Raw genomic sequence first — 7,153 nt, 5'->3', positions numbered from 1 at the left:
CCAGCGCCGAACGGACGGCACCTCTGCGTTCAACACACGTACGGGACGGGAGACGTCTCCTCCTTCTTGATCCAGCAAGGGGGAAGGAGAGGTTGATGAAGATCCAGCAGCACGACGGCGTGGTGGTGGATGCAGGGCGTCACAGCAGCAGGGCTTCGCCGAGACTACGAGGGAGAGACGTAACGGGGGGGGGGGAGGAGGCGCCAGGGGCTGGTGTATGAAGTCCCTCCTCTCCCCCACTATATATAGGGGTGCCAGGGGGGCGCCGGCCCTAGTAGATGAGATCTACTAGGGGGGCGGCGGCCTAGGGGAGGTTTCCCTCCCCCCCAAGGCACCTAGGGGTGCCTTCCACCACTAGGACTCCTCCTAGGGGGAAACCCTAGGCGCATGGGCCTATAGGGGCTGGTGCCCTTGGCCCATGATGGCCAAGGCGCACCCCCTACAGCCCATGTGGCCCCCGGGGACAGGTGGCCCCACCCGGTGGACCCACGGGACCCTTCCGGTGGTCCCGGTACAATACCGATAACCCCGAAACTTGTCCCGATGCCCGAAATAGCACTTCCTATATATAATTCTTTACCTCCGGACCATTTCGGAACTCCTCGTGACGTCCGGGATCTCATCCGGGACTCCGAACAACATTCGGGTTTCTGCATATACATATCTTCATAATCCTAGCGTCACCGAACCTTAAGTGTGTAGACCCTACGGGTTTGGGAGACATGCAGACATGACCGGGACGCTCTCAGTCAATAACCATCAGCGGGATCTGGATACCCATGATGGCTCCCACATGCTCCTCGATGTTGTCATCGGATGAACCACGATGTCGAGGATTCGACCAAACCCTGTATGCAATTCCCTTTGTCAGTCGGTACGTTACTTGCCCGAGACTCGATCGTCGGTATCCCAATACCTTGTTCAGTCTCGTTACCGGCAAGTCACTTTACTCGTACCGTAATGCATGATCCCGTGTCCAACACCTTGGTCACATTGAGCTCAATATGATGATGCATTACCGAGTGGGCCCAGAGATACCTCTCCGTCATACGGAGTGACAAATCCCAGTCTCGATCCGTGTCAACCCAATAGCTACTTTCGGAGATACCTGTAATGCACCTTTATAGTCACCTAGTTACGTTGTGACGTTTGATACACCCAAGGCACTCTTACGGTATCCGGGAGTTACACGATCTCATGGTCGAAGGAAGAGATACTTGACACTTGCAAAGCTCTAGCAAAACGAACTACACGATCTTTTATGCTATGCTTAGGATTGGGTCTTGTCCATCACATCATTCTCCTAATGATGTGATCCCGTTATCAACGACATCCAATGTCCATAGTCAGGAAACCATGACTATCTGTTGATCACAACGAGCTAGTCAACTAGAGGCTTACCAGGGACATAGTGTGGTCTAAGTATTCACACGTGTATTATGATTTCCGGATAATACAGTTATAGCATGAATAAAAGACAATTATCATGAACAATGAAATATAATAATACTTTTATTATTGCCTCTAGGGCATATTTCCAACAGTCTCACACTTGCACTAGAGTCACCAATCTAGTTACATTGTGATGAATCGAACACCCATAGAGTTCTGGTGTTGATCATGTTTTGCACGCGAGAGAGGTTTAGTCAGCGGATCTGCGACATTCAGATCCGTGTGCACTTTGCAAATCTCTATGTCTCCATCTTGAACATTTTCACGGATGGAGTTGAAACGACGCTTGATGTGCCTGGTCTTCTTGTGAAACCTGGGCTCCTTTGCGAGGGCAATAGCTCCAGTGTTGTCACAGAAGAGTTTGATCGGCCCCGACGCATTGGGTATGACTCCTAGGTCGGTGATGAACTCCTTCACCCAAATCGCTTCATGTGCTGCCTCCGAGGCTGCCATGTACTCCGCTTCACACGTAGATCCCGCCACGACGCTCTGCTTGCAGCTGCACTAGCTTACTGCTCCACCATTCAACATATACACGTATCCGGTTTGTGACTTAGAGTCATCCAGATCTGAGTCGAAGCTAGCGTCGACGTAACCCTTTACGACGAGCTCTTCGTCTCCTCCATAAACGAGAAACATGTCCTTTGTCCTTTTCAGGTACTTCAGGATATTCTTGACCGCTGTCCAGTGTTCCTTGCCAGGATTACTTTGGTATCTTGCTACCAAACTTACGGCAAGGTTTACATCGGGTCTGGTACACAGCATGGCATACATAATAGATCCTATGGCTGAAGCATAGGGGATGACACTCATCTCTTTTTTATCTTTTGCCGTGGTCGGTGACTGAGCTGAGCTCAGTCTCATACCTTGTAACATAGGCAAGAACCCCTTCTTGGACTGATCCATTCTGAATCTCTTCAAAATCTTATCAAGGTATGTGCTTTGTGAAAGACCTATGAGGCGTCTCGATCTATCTCTATAGATCTTGATGCCTAATATATAAGCAGCTTCTCCAAGGTCCTTCATTGAAAAACACTTATTCAAGTAGGCCTTAATGCTGTCCAGAAATTCTATATTATTTCCCATCAGGAGTATGTCATCTACATATAATATGAGAAATGCTACAGAGCTCCCACTCACTTTCTTGTAAACGCAGGCTTCTCCATAAGTCTGCATAAACCCAAACGCTTTGATCATTTCATCAAAGAGAATGTTCCAACTCCGAGATGCTTGCACCAGTCCATAAATGGATCGCTGGAGCTTGCATACTTTGTTAGCATTCCGAGGATCGACAAAACCTTCCGGCTGCATCATATACAGTTCTTCCTTAAGATGCCCGTTAAGGAATGCTGTTTTGACGTCCATCTGCCATATCTCATAATCATAGTATGCGGCAATTGCTAACATGATTCGGACGGACTTTAGCTTCGCTACGGGAGAGAATGTCTCGTCGTAGTCAATCCCTTGAACCTATCGATAACCCTTAGCGACAAGTCGAGCTTTATAGATGGTAACATTACCATCCGCGTCCGTCTTCTTCTTAAAGATCCATTTGTTTTCTATCGCTCGCCGATCATCGGGCAAGTCTGTCAACGTCCATACTTTGTTTTCATACATGGATTCTATCTCGGATTTCATGGCTTCAAGCCATTTGTTGGAATCCGGGCCCGCCATTGCTTCTTCATAGTTCGAAGGTTCATTGTTGTCTAACAACATGATTTCCAGGACAGGGTTGCCGTACCACTCTGGTGCGGAACGTGTCCTTGTTGACCTACGAAGTTCAGCAGTAACTTGATCCGAAGTACCTTGATCATTATCATGGTTTTCCTCTTCAGTTGGTGTGGGCATCACAGGAATGGTTTCCTGTGCTGCGTCACTATCCCGCTCAAGAGGTAGTACTTCATCGAGTTCTACTTTCCTCCCACTTACTTCTTTCGAGAGAAACTCTTTTTCCAGAAAGCATCCGTTCTTGGCAACAAAGATCTTGCCTTCAGATCTTAAGTAGAAGGTATACCCTACAGTTTCCTTAGGGTATCCTATGAATACGCATTTTTCCGACTTGGGTTCGAGCTTTTCAGGTTGAAGTTTCTTGACATAAGCTTCGCATCCCCAAACTTTTAGAAACGACAGCTTAGGTTTCTTTCCAAACCATAATTCATACGGTGTCGTCTCAACGGATTTAGACGGTGCCCTATTTAAAGTGAATGTAGCTGTCTCTAGAGCGTATCCCAAAATGATAGCGGTAAATCGGTAAGAGACATCATAGACCGCACCATATCCAATAGAGTGTGATTACGACGTTCGGACACACCGTTTCACTGAGGTGTTCCAGGCGGCGTGAGCTGTGAAACGATTCCACATTTCTTTAAGTGTGTACCAAATTCGTGACTTAAGTATTCTCCTCCACGATCTGATCGTAAGAATTTTATCTTTCGGTCACGTTGATTCTCCACCTCATTCTGAAATTCCTTGAACTTTTCAAAGGTCTAAGACTTGTGTTTCATTAAGTAGACATACCCATATCTACTCAAGTCATCTGTGAGAGTGAGAACATAACGATATCCTCCGCGAGCCTCAACGCTCATTGGACCGCACACATCGGTATGTATGATTTCCAACAAGTTGGTTGCTCGCTCCATTGTTCTGGAGAACGGAGTCTTGGTCATTTTGCCCAAGAGGCATGGTTCGCACGTGTCAAACGATTCATAATCAAGAGACTCTAAAAGTCCATCGGCATGGAGCTTCTTCATGCGCTTGACACCAATGTGACCAAGGCGGCAGTGCCACAAGTATGTGGGACTATCGTTATCAACTTTAAATCTTTTGGCATCTACACTATAAACATGTGTAATATTACGCTCGAGATTCATTAAGAATAAACCATTGACCATCGGAGCATGACCATAAAACATATCTCTCATATAAATCGAACAACCATTATTCTCAGACTTAAATGAGTAGCCATCTCGTATTAAACGAGATCCTGATACAATGTTCATGCTCAAACTTGGCACTAAATAACAATTATTAAGGTTCAAAACTAATCCCGTAGGTAAATGTAGAGGCAGTGTGCCGACGGCGATCACATCGACTCTGGAACCATTCCCGACGCGCATCATCACCTCGTCCTTCGCCAGTCTCCGTTTATTCCGCAGCTCCTGCTGTGAGTTACAAATATGAGCAACGGCACCGGTATCAAATACCCAGGAGTTACTACGAGTACTGGTAAGGTACACATCAATCACATGTATATCAAATATACCTTTGGTGTTGCCGGCCTTCTTATCCGCTAAGTATTTGGGGCAGTTCCGCTTCCAGTGACCTTCCCCTTGCAATAAAAGCACTCAGTCTCAGGCTTGGGTCCATTCTTTGACTTCTTCCCGGCAACTGGCTTACCAGGCGCGGCAACATCTTTGCCGTCCTTCTTAAAGTTCTTCTTACCCTTGCCCTTCTTGAACTTAGTGGTCTTATTGACCATCAACACTTGATGTTCTTTCTTGATTTCAGCCTCTGCTGACTTCAGCATCGAGAACACTTCAGGAATGGTCTTTTCCATTCCCTGCATGTTGTAGTTCATCACAAAGCTCTTGTAGCTTGGTGGGAGCGACTGGAGGATTCTGTCAATGACCGCCTCATCTGGGAGGTTAATGTTCAGCTGGGTCATACGGTTGTGCAACCCAGACATCTTCAGGATGTGCTCACTGACAGAACTGTTCTCCTCCATCTTACAACTGTAGAACTTGTCGGAGACATCATATCTCTCGACCCGGGCATGAGCTTGAAAAACTAGTTTCAGCTCTTCGAACATCTCATATGCTCCGTGATGCTCAAAATGCTTTTGGAGCCCCGGTTCTAAGCTGTAAAGCATGCCGCACTGAACGAGGGAGTAATCATCAGCGCGAGACTGCCAAGCATTCATAATGTCTTGGTTCTCTGGGACGGGAGCGTCACCTAGCGGTCCTTCTAGGACATATTGTTTCCTGGCAGCTATGAGGATGATCCTCAGGTTCCGGACCCAGTCCGTATAGTTGCTGCCATCATCTTTCAGCTTGGTTTTCTCTAGGAACACGTTGAAGTTGACATTAGCGTTGGCCATTGATCTACAAGACATATTTGCAAAGGTTTTAGACTAAGTTCATGATAATAAAGTTCTAATCAAATTATGAACTCCCACTTAGATTAGACATCCCTTTAGTCATCTAAGTGTTACACGATCCGAGTCGACTAGTCCGTGTCCGATCATCACGTGAGACGGACTAGTCATCGTCGGTGAACATTTTCATGTTGATCGTATCTTCCATACGACTCGTGTTCGACCTTTCGGTCTCCGTGTTCCGAGGCCATGTCTGCACATGCTAGGCTCGTCAAGTTAACCCTAAGTGTTTTCGCTGTGTAAAACTGTCTTACACCCGTTGTATGTGAACGTAAGAATCCATCACACCCGATCATCACGTGGTGCTTAGAAACGACGAACTGTAGCAACGGTGCACAGTTAGGGGAGAACACTTCTTGAAATTTTATAAGGGATCATCTTATTTACTACCGTTGTCCTAAGTAAACAAGATGCATAATACATAATAAACATCACATGCAATTATATAGTTGTGACATGATATGGCCAATATCATATAGCTCCATTGATCTTCATCTTCGGGGCTCCATGATCATCTTGTCACCGGCTTGACACCATGATCTCCATCATCATGATCTCCATCATCGTGTCTTCATGAAGTTGTCACGCCAACGACTACTTCTACTTCTATGACTAACGTTTAGCAATAAAGTAAAGTAGTTTACATGACGTTATTCAATGACACGCAGGTCATACAAAAAAAATAATGACAACTCCTATGGCTCCTGCCGGTTGTCATACTCATCGACATGCAAGTCGTGAATCCTATTACAAAGAACATGATCTCATACATCACAATTCATCATTCATCACAACTTCTGGCCATATCACATCACATGATCAATCGCTGCAAAAACAAGTTAGACGTCCTCTAATTGTTGTTGCATCTTTTACGTGGCTGCAATTGGGTTCTAGCAAGAACGTTTTCTTACCTACGAATCACCACAACGTGATTTTGTCAACTTCTATTTACCCTTCATTAGGGCCCTGTTCATCGATTCCGCTCCAACTAAGGTGGGAGAGACAGACACCCGCCAGCCACCTTATGCAACTTGTGCATGTCAGTCGGTGGAACCGGTCTCACGTAAGTGTACGTGTAAGGTTGGTCCGGGCCGCTTCATCCCACAATACCGTTGAGCAAGAAAAGACTAGTAGAGGCAAGTAAGATGACAAAATCCACGCCCACAACAAAGTTGTGTTCTACTCGTGCAAAGAGAACTACGCATAGACCTAGCTCATGATGCCACTGTTTGGGAACGCTGCAGAAAATAAAAAAAATTTCCTACGGTTTCACCAAGATCCATCTATGAGTTCATCTAAGCAACGAGTCTAGGGAGAGAGTTTGCATCTACATACCACTTGTAGATCGAGTGCGGAAGCTTGCAAGGTGATGATGTAGTCGTACTCGACGTGATCCAAATCACCGATGACCAGCGCCGAACGGACGGCACCTCCGTGTTCAACACACGTACGGGACGGGAGACGTCTCCTCCTTCTTGATCCAGCAAGGGGGAAGGAGAGGTTGATGAAGATCCAGCAGCACGACGGCGTGGTGGTGGATGCAGGGCG

The sequence above is a fragment of the Triticum aestivum genome, chromosome 5B (assembly GCF_018294505.1).
Source record: "Triticum aestivum cultivar Chinese Spring chromosome 5B, IWGSC CS RefSeq v2.1, whole genome shotgun sequence".
Classification (NCBI taxonomy): Eukaryota; Viridiplantae; Streptophyta; class Magnoliopsida; order Poales; family Poaceae; genus Triticum; species Triticum aestivum.
The sequence above is the reverse complement of the archived record's forward strand: the minus strand, read 5'-3'. Positions refer to the sequence as shown.